At 36.3% G+C, this 24,015-nt stretch overlaps 1 long non-coding RNA gene across 2 annotated transcripts; it reads left to right on the forward strand.

Annotated features, from left to right (window-relative positions):
* Positions 1 to 8,141: 8,141 nt before the first annotated feature.
* Positions 8,142 to 22,252, forward strand: LOC149917827 (uncharacterized). 2 transcript variants are annotated; one of them, XR_016467272.1, is made up of 4 exons: positions 8,142 to 8,194; positions 15,559 to 15,641; positions 17,397 to 17,498; positions 21,937 to 22,252. It is a non-coding gene; the product is annotated as an uncharacterized LOC149917827 (long non-coding RNA). The 2 variants fall into 2 exon arrangements; XR_016467271.1 differs by lacking the exon at positions 21,937 to 22,252 and having other exon boundaries at positions 17,397 to 17,537.
* Positions 22,253 to 24,015: the final 1,763 nt, after the last annotated feature.

The following is a 24,015-nucleotide window of genomic DNA, read 5'->3' on the forward strand; positions in this document are numbered from 1 at the left end:
ATCTAATACTTGTCAGGTAACTGGACACAATACTTAATTTGAAATGTCAGCTGAATGAAGTCATTTCACTCTGACAGATAAACAATTCAGAGAATAACAGGCAGAGACCAGGCAGACCTTTCTTCTGGGAAAACTTAAAGATGACAAACATGTTATGAGCTACCCTGTTTACTTGCAGTGGTAAGAACTGACAAGACTCACAGCTACAAAAAGAAAAATAAATTGGAAGGTTCCTTTGAAACATTTTCTATTTTCCTAAAGAAAAGGTTGTCAAAGCAATGGTTTTAATTACATTCAGAAATATTTTGTTCCCCTACATGTCTACAGCTGTCCCTTGTAGAATCATTTAAGAAAACAGATGAACTCTCCTAAAAAAAAACATTCTGCCTAGAAACAATTTTTATACATTCTCCATATTTTTCTTCCTTGACAGCTTCAGCTTTTTTTTTTTTTTTTTGAATGAAAATAGGATGATTGCTCCATAAGACAGGTTTTGTTCCCACCACTTATTTTCCCATTTACACAATAATTCCGTAGATTTATGAACATGATCTGGCTCAAAGTAGCCCTGAAGATGATTTAATAAAGCAATAGCAAGATAAAATATGTAATGCCATCAACTGCAAGCATTTCATTTCCCAAGCAGGCAGCATGGGCTACACTGAAATTTCTTCTGAAATTTCTTTATCAACAGAACATGTAGTCACAGAAGAAAGAATCTAGAACTTTAGACCTCCTAACAGCTTCCAACAGGAGCTCAAAGAATCAGTGTCAGTGAAAGGATTCACAACAATATTTTTATGCAGTATTTTGTATCACATGCTCTTTAGAAAACCTGTGTGTATCCTTTAAATATCACACTAGAAATTGTACTAGGAGCAACACAGCTAAAAGTACTCAGACTACCAGGGTTATGCCAGATATCATAGTGTGTAAGAGATTGGGTCAATATGGGAGGAAGACAAAAAAATAGAGACAGAACTTTCGTTGGCTGCTCCAAGATACATGTTTGTGAAGCTGAAACTAATACAGTAAGATTTTACTAACTACCTACCTTGCTACAGCAAAATAAGAATGTATTACACACTTTCACATTCACATCATTCAACAACATCATGTTTCCAGTTTCCATAGTAGATATTCTAAACGTACCTTTGAAAATCAGTTTGCAAATGATTTGCAAACTGTGTAGCCTTGTTTCTTAGAAACTATCCTGTGAAAGTACCAACAATTTGACAGTCATTTGACTCAGAATTTTAATCAAGAATGTTATGTCTAACTAATATGAAGCTTACTTTCTGGATAGTAATTCCTAAGAAGCCATTTGCAGTTCACTATACTGCCAGAACCATTGCTCTGTAAGATAGCATAAAAATGTTGTTTTTTTTTTTAATCTATTGATCCTTATTGATATATTTATCAACAATAGCATGTTACATGACAGACATTAACAGTTCCTGCCACATTCTTACAATGCAAATTGTGTCTCAGATTCAATGTGGAACCTCGGCCCATGTTCTACAAAAGTCATAATCATTCTTGGAGCATATTTAAAGTCTGAAGTGGATTACTGAGGGGAAAAACACAATTTACCACTGAAATAGGAGATTAGTAGCAGAAATGAAGCAGAACACTACACATATGTTTGCAATTAGGGGCCTCATTCTGCAATAGGTCAACCATTTCCTGACTGGTTTGGTGCTGAGTACCTTTAACTCACCAAGTGATGTCACCATTTCTGTTGATTCAATAGCATATCACTGTGGTAGGAAGAATGAACAGAAGGTTCTTTAATGGGAGATGTGTTTAAACTGCTATTCAAAGGCAAAAAGTCAAGACAACAGGAATTCTTTGTTGCTTGCTGGGACTGCATAAATTCTGTGCCAACTAAGGCTTTAGAGCTCCCCACCTGAAACAGACGGAAGGCCAGTTCTTGAATTAAATGTCTGGACAGATGCCCAGCAGCTACACTTATAGAGTGAAAGCCAGAGACCAGCTTTCACACTCAAAGCTCCTTCACAGCATTAAAATGTGTTGCTGTCCAAGCCACAGAGCCACTTCTTTCAATACTGATTCTGATGATAATGGGGAGCTGTGCTGTTGGGCTTGAAAATTTTCCAGACTGGCTCTGAGGCTGTTTGTTTTGCTTTCAGCTGTCTAATGAAGAAAATTATTCTTTCAAAAATCTGCGTCTTCAAGCACTCTGCCTTATCAAGCATTATGCATTTACCCCTGACTAAGATTGGCCTATGTCCTAGAAAGCCCAGATTAATAATGAGATGGATATTGGAACAAGCTGGTATGATCTACTTATATATGAAAAACAAAAGACACTAATAAATTTTAGTTTATGAATTTTATCTGGTAAGGGTTAAGTACAGCTTTCCAGGAATCAAACTCTTCCTCATTAACTCACATAGGACTAGAAAGAAAAAAGTTCATATTTTTTAAACTAGGCCTGTATAATTCAATTAACAGATTTCCAAACTTTCACATCATCATCTTTCTTTGATTCAGCATATCAGCTAAAGAGAGTTGAAACAATTGCTCAGTGCTAGAGCACTTTTTATGCTCACTAACATTAGCACCCAAAGCACCATCTTAGCTTAATATTTGTTTCCTTCACTGAAGTGGAGTGACTAGCAATGGTGTACACTTTACCAAAACTTGAGGTCTTTTGAGTCCAAATGAACCTCAAAAGTACATATAAACTGTGAAATCTACTGAATTACCTCATTTCCATCTACTACAAGCAATCCTGGGACATGCAAGTGAATACACATTCAAACAACTGTGTCAAACATTCAAGAGGATCTGGAATCTGTAACTTAGAGTAAATAGTTATTGACCTTTCCCTTAGAAATATTTTCCCATTTCTTTCACTTTTAAACAAGGGAGAGTTAAGAAAATCTGCTACATAGTCATACACACTATGTTATGCACATTCTTAATTTCAGACTCAGTTACTTTAATTCTGAGGTTTACCTCAAAGTACTGTTCATATGGACACATGAAGCCTAATTAAACAGCAACAAGTAAAACTCAAACTGGGCTCCAGAATCCATCAGTGATAGTTTCCTAATAAGCTTTTTCTAATATGTTTGGTGTGCACTGACTTCAAGCAAGGGAAGCTGCAGGATCACGGTCTATCCTTTGACTTTTTTGTATGCTTGAAATGTAAACGTTTCCTCAAAGGAATGCTGAAGATCTTAGCTTCCTTGTGGTCAATTAAATGGAAAAGCTATTTGCAAAAGGAAGTATACTAAATTGCCTTGTTATTTCATAAATATCTATTTCAAAACCTGAAACTGCCAAACTCTGATTACGTAGTTTGGTTTGATTGGACTAGTTTTAGAAGAAAGCCAACTGGACGTAAATCAAACAGTTTGGTCAACAAACAGAAGCTAAATCTGATTCTTTGATTCTGGCTCATTCTTGTGACCACAATGAGATAACCACTGCAAACTACAAATTATTGAACAGTTGCTCCACACTCAATACAATTCCACTAAAGAGTAATCAAAGCTTGCTGAAATGTTTTCAAATCACAGTAAACAGAACAGAAACCATGCTATCTCTTGCAACTCTTCTCTACTGAGGGTTACATCATCTTTAAAGCTTAAAAATATAAGTATAAATACATTGTAAATGAATTGGGAAGACAATTTTAAGCCATCCCCTAATTTCTTAAATTTCCTAAGATAGCAGGCAACTCACAGAATGCACATACGCATCAATATATGAAATATGTTATTTGTCTGAAACCATATGTCACGTAGGAAGTTGTCTTCCCTCTAACCAGGAAGGGATATTTCTGTAAAATTCCTTAAACAGAAAGGCAGTTATTTACTTGAGACGTTACAGAAAGCTTTGGTTCATGTGAATTCACTGATTTTACCTTATATAAATAATTATTGCTCTTTTGTGTTGGAGATGTCAGTAGTTCCAAATTACTGATTACTCCTAAACATTTGCAGGAATGAAAGACACTTGGGAAACAAGTGCAGCAAACTAAAGCAAGCTATAGCATGCTTTTTTTTCCTGGTGCTAGAAACAGGAGTTATGCCTTGAGCACATCCTTGAATCATAGTTTTGATTTTTAACCCAGATTATTTTACTGCTTCTTGTAAAGCATGAAAAACTTGCATTACATTTGGAGTCACCTTATATTTGATGACGTTAGTGTGCTGAAGGAGTCATCTAGATTATACAGAGGTGCCATGAGAAAGGATGAAGAGCCATATACTGATTACAAAGTGGTCTTTAAAATCGTTTTTATTTTTGACAAAGTTGATTTCACTTGTTAGAAGTTCTAAGGTCCTTCATTTCACCTAAAGTTAAATTCTACTTGGTCTTGATCCATCACAATTATGATAATTGTGAAACAGATTACTACTACACTTTTAGGGAAATCAAACCACAAAGTCAACAATTAGAAGAAAAGAATTTCCTTAAGCAATTAGGAGGAATGAAAACATACTACATTCAGCTCACATTTATGAGTAACACCAGTTTATGATTAAGACTAGCTTGTTCCTACATAGCTGGTACTTCGGCACCTTCAAAGGAATTGCAGACAACTTATAGGAAGATTTTATGGATTTTTCAGTCACAGATAATAATATTCAAGAGAGAAAGAAAAAGTTGATAAAGGTGTTCATACAAAGTTTCTGGACTATTTTATAGAATAAATAGAATAAACTGCTGCACTGAAAAACTGTATCTTCCTGCAAATTGATAAAATAACAGGGTTTTAGAGTAAATTGTGTCATTCTTGGCACATCCAGACTAATTCTTACTCAAGTTTTCCTGATGTTTTCCACTGTCTGAGATTTGTACACAGAAAAGAACAGCAAGTTTAACAACCATCAGTATGATCAGAATTTGGCAAATAACACAGTGGGAAGAAAACAAAACAGTAGGACATCTCACATATCTTTCTCTTCAATCTGAGACCTCTCCTGTGATAAATAACATTTCTTTAAGTAACCAGATGTTTGGGAACACTAGCAGTGATACTGGTCAAGGTACCCTAGCAGAGGAAGAATCTGATGAAAAAAGTGTTGACAAGTTAAAACTTCATGTCAGAAAGCTCTTCGTTGGACTGTGATCAACAAAGTAACCAACAGTGATGAATTAAGGGGTAGTTCCTTCCAAAAAAGCAGAAAAAAATGATAAGAAGAAAATATTTTTACAGGAGTTGAAGAGTTAGAAGTGATAAATTTCTTAACAGGTGTTCTACAAAAAGCAGATTCTTGGGATTTAATTCACCATGATTTAAAGTGAAGAGTAAAAATATGGAAATCTAAAGTTTCAGCATTCACTGGTTGCCTCTTGAAAATAACTTATATCAACACCTAAAGGCTTTTACACAAGGGATAATGTACTCTAGCTCTAACTGGACATATTTTGTGCACGTTTCTCAAAATCTTAGTGTGGTTTCTCATTCTGCAAATCAATTGAGAACATGTAAATTGCACTTGGCTATAAGACAGTAACAGGGAATTTGAATAAGAAGGGATGTAGTGGAAGTAATTTATTAACTATTAATTTAATTTGTCTAGAAGTGCCACAATGTTAAATTAAGCATCACTTCTAAAAACAAAGCTCAGGTGTCTAAATTAGAAAGGACAAAAGTCACACCCTTGAATTCCTGTATGAACTGCACCGTCTCACCTTAATTGCAAATAATCACGGAAAACTTCATTATCCAGATAAGTACAGACTTTATTTCAGGAAGAGCTAACTTTTCAAAGTGAGTAGCTTGACAACCCTCACTCCCCCTCTCTTTCCCCCCCTACCTTACTCCTCACACACAAAGGTAAAGGCAAACAGTCTACTCAGAGACTGAACTTTAGCTGACTTTTTTTCTGTCATCATCCTCCAAATGCTTTGATGTTACTAGAGATTACACTAAAATATGATTAGAAAAGATGCTGGAATTACGCCCACCTCTCCTCCCAGGATTTTTAAGAGATACGTAAACAGAGCTTTCAGACTTTGGCTAAAGATGAAAGACTCTAACAAAGTTAAGTGTGGAAATGTGAAAGGCTCCCAGTGCTTTCTGTATCAGGTAGGGCCCTCACAGCTTTCTTTAGTGCAGTACTTCCTGTGAGTCAGAGTCTCCTCAAAGACAACAGAACAGTTATAAAAAACACCTTTTGTATCACATGTCTAGATCTATTTTGTGAGGAATCCCAATAATGGATGTTTTTGCCCACTTCTTCAACTGAGATTAAAAAATAATAATAAAATAAAAGTAAAAACATTATTTCATAAGAAAAGAACCCTGAGGATATGTTTTGGGATTTTTTTTCAGTAGAAAAACAGACATTTCCAGGTAAACATTTCCTTTATGAATATATACATCCTAGTAAAGGACTGCTTAGATTTCTCAGTCCCCCCTGATTCACTTAATGAAGGAAATATTCATTCCACTAAGCTCAATACACAAGCAGACTGCTTTCCTGCTCCTAATCCAAGGACTGCCTGAATCATCACCATAATAAAAACAAACAAAAATGAGCTTCACCCCCTTTCTAGAAGTCATTCAAAACCCCCTAAACTCTCTCCACCAACTCCTGTCTTTTGTACCATTGGGAAAGATGAAAATTTTCTGAAAATAAGATTGACTACAAAACACATACTTTGAAATAAACACAGAGTAAGTAAAATCCCTTTGTAAAACCGGATAGGCAAAAGAAGTAAAGCCTCCAGTACAAACAACTGCATTTAAACAGGTATAGACTTATCATCCAGCGAAGTAGAACATCTCAAAATCAGAAACACCAGTATAGCCTAGGAACAGTGCCTTTAGTAAGGTGCCAAGATAGGAAGCACTTTTTTTACAGTTCAGGATTGCTGAAAAATATCATGGAGTGTTGAACAACTCACTCTTTCTTCCTCTTACCTACTAACGCTCACGAACAAAACAAAAGTTCTTACTCTATCTCAACCTTGCCTTAACAGCATCAACTGCACCACTGGTTTTGCTTCTGTAGCAATTGGGCAGATAAATATAGTGGGAAAAGATGCTTCACCAGGAGCATAATAACAGAATGAACAGCATAAAAGAAAGAACTATAAAGGAAGAGAAGAAGATTGTTTACACGCATCAGAAGATGCCAGGTATGCAGAAGAAAGCTCCACCAGAGAGAGATCTTCAGAAAGAGATTCTTCCCAAGTAGCAGTCAGCCCTTAAATGGGGGCTAAGAGAGGTGCAGCCAGGCTCCACCCCTTCCAGTCACACAGCTGAATTGCCTTCACCTGTGCTTCCAGGACTGACCAGGTCCTTTCCCCAGGTGCTCAATCAGTGGTTCAGGTCATGACTCAGCAGCTACCATACATGCTCCTAAATGGAATAGCATTATACTACTTCCAAGCTGCAGTGCTACTTGCATCAAAAGGAGGTAACAATCTAAAGCAGCATGTCATCTTTCTGGGTAAAGAAGTTTGGTGTTCTTTTAAGATGAATTCTGCTGCTGTGCATCCAACAGTAAGATGAGGAGGATGTTTAATCTAGCCTTTACTTGTATTGACTTTGAATTATCATTATTGTACAAATAGTACGTAAAATTTCATGCTATGTAAAGATTGTATTAAAAATAATTGGTTGTATATTTGAATCTTAGCTTTACCCTCAAGTACCATCACTCAGAATAGCCAATGAAGACAGCACTTAAAATGCAATACCTTGCAGCGTGATGGTATGTATTATCCCTAAGTAGGAACATAATCCATGTGGGATCCCAGCTTTCTTTAACAGGCAGAAACTGAACTCTGTGACTATAGACTTCACAGTCCCAGTAAAAGCCTTCACAGGATACTGCTGTTCCCTCAATCCATACTCTCACATCATTTCTCATATTCTGTAGAGTTAACAAAGAAAAAACACCTGAACATCCTTTCTTTAAGAGCTGCAACAACCAGAAATAAAATTGCTGAGGTAAGCATTAGCTAACAATCTATTAAGTGTAGCATATAGAGGAAACGCTAAGTCACAGCTTGAAATGGTGACTGAGCACCTGGTGGGAAGGCAGGGCCAACACAGGGCAGCTCAGCTGCATGCAATGCGTCTGAGTGACTGGAAGGGGTGGAGTCAGGATCCACCCCTTCCTAGACTTCATCTAAGGGTTGGCAGTGGGAAGGAGAGGTATTTTTCTGGGGATCCCTGCGTACCTGGGACTTTCTGAAGGTAAGATGTTTTTTTTTTTTCTCTTCATTTCTGTGTTTATGGTTGTTGTATTTGAGCAAATTCTTTCTTGTTCTAGCCTGAAACTTTGCTACTCTGCTGTTATTGCTGTGCTTTCTATCATATTACAGTAGCAGTTAGGAATTTTTTTATATAACTAAAATGCTAAAAGTGAACTTTCCTTGGTCTATTAGAAAATCATGCTTTATCCAATTACTGTGTGATAAAACTAATTCTGAGTAGGACTTCTTGAGAAAGCAGTGTTAATCCTCCATTCTGGCTAGCTGCCAGTATAAAACTGCTCAAATTAATACTTATTAATACTACAGGGTCTGGGAACAAAAAAGCATCTAAAGATGCTAATCTATTTTTCTCTGACTTCATTTTTTTCAAATCAAGAACAACAGAGATTATCTCTTCTTCATAGTTTACAAATACTGTAAGCGTGGAATATGATGCAGCAACTATTTCCATGATATACACAGTTTTTCCTGTTTGATGTCTCAACGTAAGTCTGAGACACAATTCCATAAAGATCTTCTCCGATAAAAATTTCAAAGCAGTACTGAGAGTGAAGTTAAAGCAAAGGAGCCAGAGTCAGCCTTCTGAATTTTAACATAGCTTAACTAATTATTTTCTGCACGACCCTAGTCAAGATCACTTCAAATTACTCATCAGAGCTTCAAAAGACCATGGAAACTGCAGAAGCAAAAACAGTCAAATAAAAAAGGTGCTGCTCTTGTTATTGAGCCAGTGGTGTCCTAACTATGGCTCCCAAGTAACATTTTGCATGTGGGAATCTTCATCATTTCTCATACCACAGGCAGCGAGAAAGCAAAAGCTGAGCCTGTGGTACGGCTTTGAGTAGGTGACTTGGATAAGAGGACTTCCACAGGTTTTTTGAACTTTTATGATTCTATGAAATATCTTATGCTCTAAGAGAGAGGTACTTGCTTAGTATTGCTACCTATAGATTAGAAGAAATCAGAGTGATAATTAAAAAAAAAAAATCCAAAGTAACTACTCAGGTATTCACAGTAAGTAAGATTAAGGTTATTAACATGGTGTTTTTTGTGTGTGTGTGTGTGTGTGTGTGTGTGCTGGTTCAAGACTGTTTTCCTTCTTTATCAAGACAACTAGTACTTTCAAATTTATAACTTTCCTGGGTGGCACAAAGTGGACTGTACTCCTTGGGGGAGCAGAAAAAAAGAAAAATTATCAACTATCTAATATATATGTAGTGTTCTTCAAACTCAGAGGTTTTCTTTGACTTGACAACTCTCAGATTTGCAGAGCCAAATTCTTGGAAAGAGCTAAATTAGGGCAAAGTCAAAACAAAAGCATTTCAAAGAAACAAGGAATTTATCCAACACACCTGTAGAAAGAAGTTGAAAATCAGGCAGTTACATAGAGTGCCTTCTGCTCTTAAGTGAATGAGAAGGAAACATCTTAAGATTAGGAACCTATTAAGAAAAGTAAGTATACTGAAAGAGAGCTGCTCCTGAAATGATTGATCACTTGGATTTTTGGACAGGTGGATACTGAAATGCACGTTAGTGTAACAAGTCTTGAAAAAAAGTAAATAAGCTGGAATGAAAATTGGGCTTACACTAAGAAATGTGCATGTTATATTTCTTACTACTGTGCACCACTACAGTTCCTTATGTATAATGCTAGAATTTCTTCATCCATCTTTTATTTTCCCAAGGCTTGATTCTGCACATATGACCACAATGGGTACCTTGCTCTTGACTTCAAGTGGAGGATGACTAAATTCTAAGCTTTATTTATCTAAAGTCTGTAAATAACTTTAGCACATGTCTCAGGCTTGTATTGTTATTCTCCCTATAAATCTTGACCTTACACATGAAGTAACTATAGCTAGAGACACATGTTCAAAATTTATTTTAATTAGCAGCAATGAAAATCCTAACCCCACAATGTCAGGAAGCAGGAGCAGGCTTGCGGGTGCAGCCCAGTAAGTGGATGCCATGGGTTAAATGCCTAAAAAGCTAGTTATTATGGTGCTGAGCTTTACTGAATCTATCCCTTAATTTCTTTCCATTTGTCTTTTTTCTAAAAAGAAAAAAAAAAATCAAAAGCGAGTTAAAGCAATATTGCCTGCTTGGGAATAAAGTTGTATTAATTGTTCCTTAGATCAGCAGGTGCAGACACAGATATACTTCCTCTCCTATGGGTCATCTTAATTTCTTTAAACAAAGGACACATACAAGTTAAAATTTTTGGAGGAGGGGAGGAAAGCTTTTTTTAATGAAGTATTTGTAAAACACAATTTATTTTACTTGTCTGAATTTTGAATTAAAAACCATGTAAATGAGATAGGATTGCAGCGACTGAAAAGATTTCATCATGAAGATCCTATGGCTGTTCCACCCTCTCCAATATAATTGTTTAAATGAGCAGAAGCAAGCAGGCATATGTGCTCTTGAAACAACTTCCTTTCGTTTACAAATGTAATAGACTAAAATGACCCATCACTCTGCACAGAATGAGAACTATGAGCTCTCAAAAGCTAAAAGATGGTACCATCTGAGAACTTTCAGTAAAATAGAATGTCCAAGTGATATACGCCATTTCCTTGAGTATAAACTTAAAAATCACAATGCCTCCAAGAACATGAAAAGCTAGGTAATTTCTTAGAATTCTATTTCATGCTGATAAGTTAGGGGGCAGCATCTGTTTTACTTCATAATTTTCAAAGGGCAGGTGTTATAAAACTAAATTAAGAGCACCACAATATTTGTACTGCAGAGCTTTCTGAAATAGAATTTTTATAACACTGGAAAATGTTCTATGTGTCATTTCAGAAAATGTTAGGAACTCTTTTCATTATAAATTCCTTCTTGCACAGACAAATATAGAGATTTTATTAAGGTCTACTATATTAAAACCTAAACTGTAAGGATAGCATTTCTCACAAGTTTCTTGTACTAACCATGCATGCAACTACTGGTGATAATTTCAGTGGCAGCAGAAAGTGACAAGTTCTTCATGCTTGAAAATGACTCAAAAAATAAACTGCAGAGTATAAGTCTGTAAAAATGTTTGGGTAGCTGTTATGATATTTACATTGTTTATTTTCTTAATTTGATTAAAAAATTCTTCTCTTCCCTTTATAAAATTGTCATAATTTCAGTAAGCTATGAAATCAAAGAGTAATAAATACAATACATAACACAAATTCCATTATGTATTACAAAAGATACACGTGCACTATGAAGAACTTAATTAGTTCTACGGCCTTAATGCCATTACGGAAGCTGATTTTGCTTGCAAAATTACATAGAAAAGGGTTCTCAGGCAAAGAATGAATGCTTTTAACTGACTAAAAATGATGTAGATAAAGCTAATTTTTTTGCTTCATGAATGAAAACCAAACGGAAGTAAGAGATGCTCCTTTGTGAAAGTATTCACCTTAAAACAGTGTTCCCAGGAGCTCTGAAACAGTATGTTTATTCCTCATTCCGTTCGCATCTACATGCAGGTACCTTCTAAGGAAATGAAAAATATAGGAAAAAGGTTGAATGGACAGTAACCACAGCATCCTATTTTCATCAAGATATATGAAATAAGTAGAAGGGAAAATGTTCCCACAGATATTTGTGTGGAATATCAATTTTAAGAAACTGAATGGAGCCAGAAGTGTTGGCTCTTTGCCTGTATTTGCTGACTTTTCTGTATGGGTTTGGCAAGGAACTTCATTAACTTCTTAACAGAAATTTTTGCTACTTCAAAACATGCTTCATTATGAAAGGGATTTATAGAACCCATGCTGATTATAGCCATGGGAGCTTTTTTAGAGAAAAAGCAGTAGCTGGACAGGTAAGATTCCTAGAATTTCAGTTAGAGTGTAAATGAGAGCAGAGTGGGAAAAGACTTTTTAACTTTTCAGAAGAAAGCCCCTATTTGTCTCTTTGAGCTGTCAATGCATGAGATATCACTTGAATCAAAGAGTATTTTGGGGCTTATTACGATTTCAGTCTTAAAAGGGGTGCTCAAAATTTCTGAGGCAAGTCACTAGAGTACATTTGAACTACAAAATGGCATTTAGAGTAGCCAGCTACTCAATAGACAAAAACCTGCAACCAGATTGCATTTTTAGTAAAAGAAAACTATTTTGGTGACACATAGTTGAAATGAAATCCCAAGTGAATTAATGTGCTCAAACAGCAAGTTCAAAAATTTTGACTTAATTTCTAAGGTAAATATTACAAATGAAAACTGTATCATTACTTTGATTTCTGATCTGCATAATTTTTTTTCTTAATGGAGCCTAAGTTTGTAAAATCCTTATTTCTAATTTTTAAACAAATTTTACAATGTCCAGTGCACTTAATTGTATGAAGGCTATGTGTTTTACTTCGTAGAAACAATGATTCAAGTTACAAGGGGAGAGATCATTGCTTGGCCAAACGTCCCACAAAGCAATTTTGGAACAGCAGTTAATTTAAAAGTCTACTTAATTTTAAGTCAGCACACACGAAACATTAGCAAGAGGCAGACGAGAGAAAGAGAGGAGATAGAAGCCTTTAAAAGTTAGGAAAATGTAAATATCTTTTTAGGATAGCCCTTCATAAAATTCTCTAGAATATGTACTATTTATAAATCATTTTTAAGATTTAGTTACAGAGCTCATTTTGCTCTGAAACTACTTTTTTAGTTGATTGTCTTCAGTTTCATAATTTGCACACAAATTACATGAGTAAAGGCAGTGTTATCTTCTATACCTTTCATGCTGTCTAGTGTATTTATGTATTCATAAGAAATCTAATAAAATGTGCCCAAATGTTAGACTTCTGACTCATAATGAGCCTTTGACATAATTGTTAATTCCGGGTTCCTTTCAGCACAAGCAGAGTTGCTAATGCTCAGCTTACCCATAACCCACACAGTGAGCAAAGAGCTGCTTATAGCAAGGTAGTGCAGAAAACACACCGAGCATCTGCATCTCTTCAAGTCGCCCTGTCTAGAAATGAGGCACCTGATTAGCGATGTGATCTTCATTAAAAAGGCAAACGCCAGGCCTGCTTCCCAGAGCAAGATATCTGAAGCCATTTATACAAAGCACACTACAACCTGGTAAATATGTTATTGCCAGGGCTATCAAAAGGCCCTTGTATTAACATGGCTTGTATTAACTTCATAAGATTTCAGGAACAGAATTAGATTTTGTCATAAACCATTGTGGACAGCCAGAAATTTTGTTTTAGCTTGTTTATTGTAACTGCAGTTCTTCTAGTGTGTAGTAGCCTGTGACTGCCTCATTTTACTTTTGATTATTTTTGCATGCTCTATGCACGTAAAAGCTATGCCCTAACCATAGTTTGTATGTAAATATGATTTTTTCAAATTTTATTTTTTGTTTAAATGGATAGTAATAACTAACTAACTGACTCTACACAAATGATATAGTATAGAATAATATTGTTATGGTATTATAGCAGACAGCACAGAATCAAGGACACCAAATGCTATGTAAGAAATCCGTGAGCTGATAAGGGGCCACAGAGGCACCTTGCATGTCCCAGGGCTATAGCCAATTCACCAGTGGTCCAATATGCAGATCTAGAGCTGGACAAAACTAGTATTAGGGGTAATAGAGAGAACGAAGAGCTAGTATTCAATATATTTAAAACATTCAATACACATACAGCAGACTTTCATGCAACCTACCCTACTCCTCATTCAGTTTCTACTTCAACTACTGTATTAAATGTGTTCTTAGAAAAAGTTAAGAAGGAATACATGTTTTTTAAATTTTAAATTGTCACCTTTATGCTCCTGTGTTCTACAGGAAGTTACAAACAACAAAAGAAAAAACCAAAAAACATCTTTCTTTCTGGCAGGAAGGTAACTTCTGAGAAAATTAACTTAAACTCTGCCATTCTTTTGAGAAATAAGCCTATCTGAGAAGATCAAACAATATTGTCTGCGTTCACAAAGAGTTTTCCTAGGAGATTGGAATTAGATAGCAGATATATAGACAAATTTATTCCTATCAGGATCTATAAAGACCACTGGTCACGTATTTCACTCTTCTGCAAAGTCCAGTGAAGTAATCACACCATAAATGTCCAAAGCTAGATACTAACAAAATTTATTTTTACTTGACTTTACTGAAGAGTATTCAAACTTCTTAATACAATAAGTAAAATGTTAACAAGGCAGTTGAGAAATTTGTACCACCAGACAGTCTTAGCTTCCCTTTGCTGTCAAATTTGGCAGCCAGGATTTAGTAGCTCTGCAAAGTGATTGGCTTAGATCATTACTTCTTACCTTGACCTGATACTACAGCAGATGGTATGAACACAGGCATTTAAACATTAGTTCACTTTTCATTAAATGAGATTAATAAGGTATCCTTTTTCCAGAGTTGTGATAAAAGAATTAACTGTACACTTTGGAAATATTACTGATGGATGCAATATAACAATGACTGGTGTAATCACTTCCTCTTATAAGCGGAATGTGAATAATGTGACAATGCGCTACTCTGTTATTACCACTGAACAAGAAATATTGTTGTTTTATTGAGGAATATAATGAAATGGGTAGTACTTATGCTATGCTTTACAAAAAGAAAATTGTCTTTTGTGAAAATCCTCCTCAAAACTGATCACGTTGTTAAATTACTGAAATGTAAATGACATCATGGTAATCATCACCCTTGTTGAACAGTACTTGGCATTTAGCTTTACTTTCTTGATATAAGTGATTATTTGTTTTACGCAGGCATCCAGTAGGATTTAAGGTCTTGATTGAAAAAATACTATTTAATTTGCTGTTATTTTATTTCACAAATTCTTGGAGAAGAGAGAGCATGGTGAAGAATCTTGCTTGACTGTAGGTGCTAGTCTATTTTGATCTCCACCTTCATTACTTACTATAAAAAAAGATGGTCAAAACCAAGTCACTACCAAAAAATAGCATTTTCAAAACACATATCTTGCACATTTTATAAGACACTGGAAAAGGAGAAAAATAGTATCCTTCAGGTGTCGTGCTAACAGAATTGATTTAAAAGAATAAAACTGCAACTTCAAAAATACATTATGCTTTCCAAATATAGGACTCCATTTAAATATCCTGACTATCAACAGTAGTAAGCGCTTTTATTCTAGCACTGTCTGTTCTCTTAAATGCGAAGTAAATTCAGCCATTCCTAGATTGACTGAAGTATTTATCAAGCCACCCCAGGGTAGCATCTGATTTCAATAGCTTCAGTGTGCTTGACCTGAAAATTTTCTAGGTGCCTACAGATTTGCTCCACTGTATGCCCAATATGCTTGATCTGGGAAGTTAGGATGACCATCAACAAAAGTATTATTAATCTACTTATTCTCCAGAAACTGGACGAAGGCATCATTCCTGCAGAATTCAGGATTCAAGGTCAGGTGCAGTCCTAGACTCTCATCTAAATCTACACTGGGTGAGATTCTTTTTAATTTTCTTTATTGTTCCCTGTGTCCTGGTTTCTGTGGGAAGGAAATACAGGCTTTTAAAGTGAAAAATGGAATCAGAACATATTGTCAGGTCCCTGACCTGTGAAACCACAAGGTGAGGACCACCACTGTTCTCTGTAGTACATTTATTCGTAACTTAAATATTGTCTAGAAGACACTGACAGGTAATGTCATCAACTGAGTAAAGTCTAAAGGCATTTCAGGCTTCAGAACCAAAATGAGTAATGATGAAGCAAGCAGACCTCACACAAAATGCAGCTGCAAATATTCCATTTTAATGTTGGAGGAGGTGTCCATATCTTATCTATGAGAGCTGATGGTATCTTCTCCTAGAAAATGAAAGAGGCAGCATAATATTTCCCTCTCCTGAAGGAGCTGAAGCATGTGCCCATATTTCCTAAGAGGTAGGCCAGGCTGGAAAATATTTCTCTGTAAGTAATCCCTGGAGACACTGGAACACTTTCATTACAAGAACAACTCTCTCCCTCTTTAAATGCAGCTGTCTCAAATATAATTTCTGCTTTATTATAATAGTACTCATGTTATTTACAAGCTTTGACTCATCGTCCTGCCTATTCTGCTAAACACTAGCATGCCCTCCCTTCCTGTTGGAGCTGTGGCATGTTTTCATGCAGGAAGGAATGAAAGATTTGCAGGGTGAGAAAGCTACCAGGAAAGTGAGAATTTGAATGAATGAGGGGAGATTTTGTGCTGTACTCCCAAATCTCTTTATCTGCATTTTAAATGTCAACACATGCTTAATACAGAAAGCAGAAACACTGATGTAAACAGGGACTGAAATCTTGTGAGTGCCAGGATACTCCCTAGAAAATCATATTTCTTTCAAGACTTTTTCATTCTACAAGAGTCTGGAATTTCTCTCTTTTTTTAACAAAGGAGCAACAGCATGTCCTCCATCCATGGTAGCCAATAACTTGGTGACTAAGACATTTTCTGGAAGCAGTATAGAAAGTTCCAATTCCATCCAGTTAAGAAGTGCATCAAATCTACATCTACCACTTTCCAGGTGGAAAAAAAAAAACACCTTCAACATTAACTCACTAGTTTTCTGAAAGTAATTATTGATTTCTCTCTTTAAAGACAAATTATTTCAGACCTTTGGGAAAATACTTGATTTAATGCAACCTTCTGTCCACCTGTTCTGAGATCCATGAGACCCAAACTAAATCCTTACAGCAACATGCCTAATAAAACAGTCAGGTCTTTTTCAAAAATGTTTTATGTAATGTTTTGTATTAGTTATCTTCACAGGGGGAGGAAACATATAGTTATCACTGCACTTTCATATTCTTTACTTTGGGGTGCTGAGCAAGCCAAACTGTATGTTAGTTTTACTGCAACACAGATATGATCTTTCTTTGCATGAGATCGATTGATACTTTTTATGGTTCTCCATGTTTTAAAAAATAAAAAAAAAAACTACCAAAAAACCAACAGGATGACATGAGGATCCTATGCAAATTTAATGAAGTAAGGTTTAGTCCTAGTTAACAAGAAGAACTCTACAATCATAGAAGTGTCCAGATTCAAGGATGGCTCTGGAAGCTATCTGAATAATGTATTCTGGAAATGAGTTTATTCGGGCTGCTGCCAAGCAAAGTTTTGAATAATCCTGGTGAGGGAGATTGTACCACTTGCACGAGCAACCTCTTCCAGAGTTGAATGGTTCTAATCCTGAATAATGTCTTTTTAACATGCAGATGGAGCTTCTTGTACTCATTGCCACTTGTCCTGTCATTGTGCACCCAGGAAGGGAGAGGACATCCAGCTTCCCTACAGCTACTCTTTCAGTACTCTTTCAGGTACTGAGAGACTGTGAGTAGATATCCCCAAGCCCATTCCTGTCTAGGCTGAACAAACTCCCTTCCTCTGATTTTCTATTTGAACTCTTCATGTTTTCCCTCCCACTAACTTATTCAGGAAGATTACCTATAGGAGCATACTGAATAACATTATTTCTAAGTGTACATGCTTGCAAATAAAGAATTCCTTCTAGTGAAGAAGAAAGCCTTCAAAAATAAAAACAGCTTCTTTTAATTCCCCAAATCAATTTAAAATTATTTTTAGTAGGTCACCTTCCTTCAGGAAAAAAAAACACCTAGCTTTCAAAGTAAACAGCTTTCAATCTTGTAGAGTGCATGCATGGGTCAGACACGAGCTCTGTGCATAAATGTGCATGGAGAGAAGGAAAAAAGGAAAAGCTGCATTCTGAGTGAGTTGGACACTGAGTTATATTTAATGCTTTACCATGAAGACACCATGTGGAGTGATGCAGAATAGCAGGTTTATAACAAATGTGAGAACAAAACTAGAATTACAACCAATTACTTTTTGACATGTATGGGAACATTTCAGCACAGAATACAACTTTCTGTACTTTGAAGGAAGGCAGAAATAAGTAGGCAGTGCAGGCAGAAGGGAGTAAAGAGTCATAAAACCATGTTGTTTGAGTATGTTGCTACAGTACTGCAGTGAAAAAGAAATTTCCTTGTATTCTTTCTTTGTAGGCCTGGATATGCAGTAGTAACCTAAGAGCTGTGTGTTATTTTTGCTCAGTGTTGGATGCATACTGTCCAAACAGCAGCATTTTAGGTTGTATCTCACATTTTAATTCAACTGCAGTTTAAAACCAGCTTATTTAATGTACAAGAACTTGATTTTTGAGAATTGCCTTTTTACTGAAGTGAAGACAAGTCACGTCTTACAGACATTTTACAGAGATGATTTCCCTAAATTTTGAATGGACCTTGTATCTGTAGAAGAAAAAAGCTGCAGAAACTATCTGCCTTAAGTCCATAATGTTTTTAAGTAAGTTGGCTAATAATACAAATAGTTGTAGAATTCCCCTTATTCAATAAAATTCTATATTCTTGCTCACTTAGCAAGTTTCTTCTGATTAACAGGAGTAGGACTAAAATTAAGAACATGGGATGCTTCTTTGTCCCTATAATAAGGGGAGACTTCTGACGTTTGTTGTGCACAAAGCCCATTATTATTATTATTATTAAAAAGGCTGCAGGGAATTAATATTACTCATTGTGAACAAGTATGGCTGGTCTGTAAATTGATTTAATTCACTTATGGCTTCTATTCACAGCTGTAATAACTTCACACAAGTAATAGCAAGCTCAAATATATTGCAGTCACAGCAAATCTAGCAAGTCTAGGATATTTTCAACAAATTCAAGGTATTTTTAACTGCTGTGACAAACACTAAAGGAAAGAGGAAAGTAATTGCCATAGTAGCAGTACTAAAAGGTACCATTTTACATGTCCCTACCCAAATACAAGTTTGTACCTTACATTATCAACACTAGTAACTTTCTAACTGTAGACTGAAATCCTATTCTCATTATATTGCATCATACTGTGCCATACTGTGTGTCTAAGTAGCATCCTGCAGAGGTGAACTCAACAGCTAGTTAATCTGTGCTGATGCAGAAGTTTGCTTGGTACACATGTGAAAAAGTTGCATGGCCCCAAAAGGTTTCAATTTTTCTGATATTATTGATCCAATGAATTCTATTATCTCTAACTACATATTTTGTGATAGCATCTATTTTAATTTCTACCTTATAGTTCTTTTACAAAAAAAAAAATTGGAACAGATGGTTATACAATTCATTTTCATTAGCTTGGGCTCAGCCACATAAGCACAGAAAAAATACTTTCCCAATATACCTCATTGAGAGAATTGTCCCAGGCACCCAATTGTTTCCACTTGTCTTAGACTTTGCTTTATGAGGAGAACTCATATTTTCTCAGGAAGAACCTCTTTGAAACACATGCTGGTAAAAAGAGGTATAAAGGTAAAAAGAAGCATAAATCTCAGGTCAGGTACAGATGTCAAAGACTCTGCTGCTTAAAAATCATTTCAGCTTATTTTTTTAAATACATCCATGGTTCACTTAGTTTAAATTAATTCATGTACTTTAGAGGAAAAATACTCATGTTTGTTTAACTGTGATATATAAATGTACATACAAGGCACAGAGTTGAGGAACGGAAGCTCAAATATTTATTAGAGAACAAACACAGGCTATAAGCACAGTGAACAGCAAACTCTCTGGCTATTTGAGCTGTATTTGCACATGTGCATGTACCTTCCACAGCAGTTTCTGAACAGCTGAATGTAGAGTGCAGATGCAGATTTCACAATTTTTCTGTTTATTATTGCATCCAAAATAAATATCTTTCTCAATATGCAAGATGTGCAGGACAGTTTCAAGTTTTTCTTTACCATAGATGCTTGATGTTGAACATAGGATTTAATTTTTTTCAGTTGAAATCACAAAATTCAATACAGTGTTTTCAATTACGCACGGAATGTATGGAATACATTGATAATTTTGCTACTCCTTCATGCTGGTCTGTTTCCCTTTCTCGCATTACTGTATTTGTTTTCCTATACATCCACATTTAATTAGATTCCCCTCTTCTTGATATCTGATATATTTCCAGATTCTTTCTCCCTCAACTCCATATTCTTTTTCCCTCTGCACACATTACTACTTACTATAAATCCAGCAAATATTAATGTTTGTTTTCAACTGTATCAACAAGTAATTTTGTTTCAATAACATTTCATTAAAATTTGTAATCATTTTGTAATCATTCCTGCCTTATCTTTCTATTGTACCCCTTAATAGCATTACATTATTTTTCATCATTTTTAAAAATACCATTCCTGTGAACAAAAGCATTGATAGATTTCAGCCAGAGGCTGGCCTACTCATTGGTCTCTTCCAAAAAACAAAGTAAATTAAAAAAATATAATACAACACTAAATTTTGACTACTTCCTTACAAATACACCTTGCATGAAAAATTATATGCATCATTAACTAATGTCACCACTGTAACGTTCAGAATATCCTAATGAAAATGACTACAGTATGCACCTAGAAGAATAGTCACATGTTCTAAAGTGCTGTCATTCTGAGATACGAAAAATAAAATAGTTCTGTGCCTTATGCAGTATCAAAAAAAAAAACAAACCATCTTGTTGGAGGGGGATAAAGAACTTGAGAATAGTTGTTTGAAATCAAAATCTAGGCTTTCAACTTCTATTACTTGGGATTACAGCAAGGATGGTGGTAAGTTTCGACTAAAAGAAGGGATCTTTCTCATATTGCAAAGTGTCCTCTACAATTTTTACAATGCTCACAGTGAGACTGTGATGCTGAGTGCTATGATGGATGGAAGCTGCGTAGCACAAAATTTTCCATGAGCATCCCAGGAAAGAAAACATAGCAGTAAACATCATTAATCAAGAGAGACCTACGCGTCATGAGAGAAAAGGCAAGAGTCCAGGAAGGCCAAAAGGTTGAAATGCTTTGTTTGAGTAATTACAGGATTTGAAGGATTAGGCTGAACCAAAGGATTTAATGACATGGAAGGATTAAAAGGAGAAATAAATAAATTCAATTGAAGAGAATGAAGGTGTAGAAGGCAGCACAAAAATTACATTAAATTCAGTAAAGAGTTTGAAACAACTGAAGAATTGTTAAATAATTCAGCTGTAGTCAGAGGCAGTGCTATTATGCTGATTCAGTTTGTTATTCAATAACTGAATCTTCAAAGACAAAACACTAAAAATAATAATTTGAGACTAAAGGCCTAACAAAACCATGTGTATTTCAAATGAAATGTCTTAGTCAGCTTTTTTGTAACCCAGAATGGAAAGTCATGATTTATTCTGCAGCTTCTGCAAAAGTGGAGTGACAGTACTGAAAGCGTAGGTGACATCACACCTGTTGTAGCCTGTTCCTGAAATCTGAAGATACTCAATGAATTCCAGTTTCTAGCTTATGCTACCAGATGTTATGCCACTTTATAAAGGTAACAAGTTTTGTTTCTTTTACATTCTGCAGCCCTTGTACGCTATTAATAGTAAGAATTAACTCCTACATTTATTCCAAGGAAAGCCTGGAGACTGCATCTGGGATAATGTATATGGGAAAAATTATTTGAGGAACATGATGATTCGTATCTTGTGAGGTACGGAGTTACCACCAGACAAAACAATCACAGGATTGCTTTATCTTGCCATAGGAATACTACACTAAACTTAATGAATTGAGGCTTGCAGGCTGTTTTTCTGGAACAGTCACTCGCAATTGCAATATCAACAAAGCTATGCAAAGAGAGTAGAGATTAAAAAAATGGATCATAGATTTATTTAGAGTTACTTCGTTGTATCTTAATGAAGCCTCTCTGTTCTTGGTTTGTTAATCCGTAGAGCATCTGGGTGTCTCTGGAAGGGTGGCTGAGAGTTTCCAGAGAAAGGATGAAACAACATGGGAGAGGAGGAAGGAGAAACTGAAACTTTATTTTCTGAGGAAGAAAAGAATGAAGCAGGATAAAAATAGTGCTGTGCAGACAACAGAAAGTATTAAAAACGCAATGCCAAGAAAAGAAAGAGTAAACGAATAAAATCCTTAGTTTCTGAGAGCGTGTTTTTTTGACGCTTCGTCTTTTCCAAAGCCGTGCCCAGCTGTTTGACAGCTTCGGCCAAAGCAGCGTTGCCCCAACTCCCGGAGCCGCGCTCCTCAGCACCCGCCGTGCCGCCGGAGTTCTCTGAGGCGGGCTGCCGGCCGGCCGCCACTCGCCCTGCTCCCGAGTGGGACCGCCAGGGGGCGCTGTAATAGCGAGGCGCCGGGCGCGGCCCCGCCCCGCCGGAACCTGGCGGGGATACGGGAGCGGCGAATGGAGCACGGGAAGGTGTGAGTTTCTCCATGGAAATTTTTAAAGGAGCGGGCAGAGCTCAATGCTGAACGAGTTCGTTCAGAGTCGCTTCTAGGAACACGTGCAGTGTTCCCGTTTAACTCGTGAGCTTCCTGTTCCTGGGCAGCCGAGTGCAAAGTACAACATAAAGCCAAAGCAGCGCGTACTCAAACAGCGTGTCATTCATATGCAAATAGGTCTGTAATATTTCCGAGTCAGAACTACCTTTCTTTCCGTTTTTACCAGACGTGATGTATAACAGCATCACTTTAGGGGAGAAGACAAACGTAACCTGTATCATTATCTCACTGCATTATTAATTATGGAACTGAAACCATCATAATTCATAATATGATTTCAAATAATAAATACACAAAAGGCCCCCACACTGTTAGCAAGCCAGAAAATCAGATCCTAAATTCTTCGTGCATTTTCTTTATTAAGGCCTACCTGTTCTGTTTGTCTCAAAATGATCACCTTGAAAGCGTAGTTTTGAGTCAGGAAAATTAAATACAAAGTTGTTATTAATCCCATGTGATTCCTACATTAAACTAAAATTTTAGTTAGTTACACATAATAATTTAAAGATAATCTTTTCTGAATATTGCAGTGGGGATTCTTCTTTCTTTTTAAAGCAGTTACTCAGCTCCGTTGTTTCATTCAGATAGCAAATTATTTCAGAAGATAAAAGAAATCTTCCCAGTGAAAGAGCATCTCCTGACAGCCCAGCTTCCCAGCGCCTCCTTCAGTGCACTGAGCTTCTGCTGGGGTTTCTAACCCTCGCAGTGCGGGTTCTGTGTGTGTGTGTGCACTTTGGAAACCTGTTCACCAGCAGCAGTGACGACAACTGGTTTCTCTCATATGGGTCACTGACCAGACACCAGATGGTGGAAACGTTCTGTTCCTGCTAATCTGACCCAGAGCTGGCAATTCAGCCGGGGAAAAGCTTTATCCCATTACCAGTCTCCTGAGCCATCCTGTCTCCAGCCTGAAGACTAAAGATTAAACAGTTAATAAATATCCTTGATGTTCCTACCACCCCCACAAGTAGCTAGTACACATCACAGACATCTACTGTGTAGGTAAGAGGAGATCCGTAAGTGCCAGAACACAGCGTGAGATTTAAATTCTACCTTCAGAGGAATGACAAAGAAGCCAGGCTGGAAAAATGAGAAAATCAACTGGGATTGCGCTGTGTCACACAGCAGCTGGCAAGTAAAAGTTTGTTAAAATATTGGGGAAAATAGAAAATACACGTAGGCAGCGAGAAATGTAATCTGGAAAAGGGAGTAGCCATTATAATAAGGAAACGCAAACACAAAAAGAGGAAAACATCAAGATGCAACTCACTTCTACAGGTGTCAGGAAAAAAAAGAGCTATCAGTATAACGCTATCCAGCTGTAATGCCTGAGCCACTTCTGAACAGAACAAGACTTTTTCAATGATTTTCTCCATCCTATTCTTACAACAGGCAATTTTTCTTTGCCGTACTACAAGCACTTTGCTTTGCTGCATATTTGATTTCTGTGCTGTGTCCAAAATCACTATCAACATTTTTATTTCACACCAGAAATTGCCAGAGAAAAACTAGTG

This window comes from Phasianus colchicus, chromosome 5 (assembly GCF_987193195.1).
Source record: "Phasianus colchicus chromosome 5, bPhaCol1.hap1.1, whole genome shotgun sequence".
In the NCBI taxonomy this organism is placed as follows: domain Eukaryota; kingdom Metazoa; phylum Chordata; class Aves; order Galliformes; family Phasianidae; genus Phasianus; species Phasianus colchicus.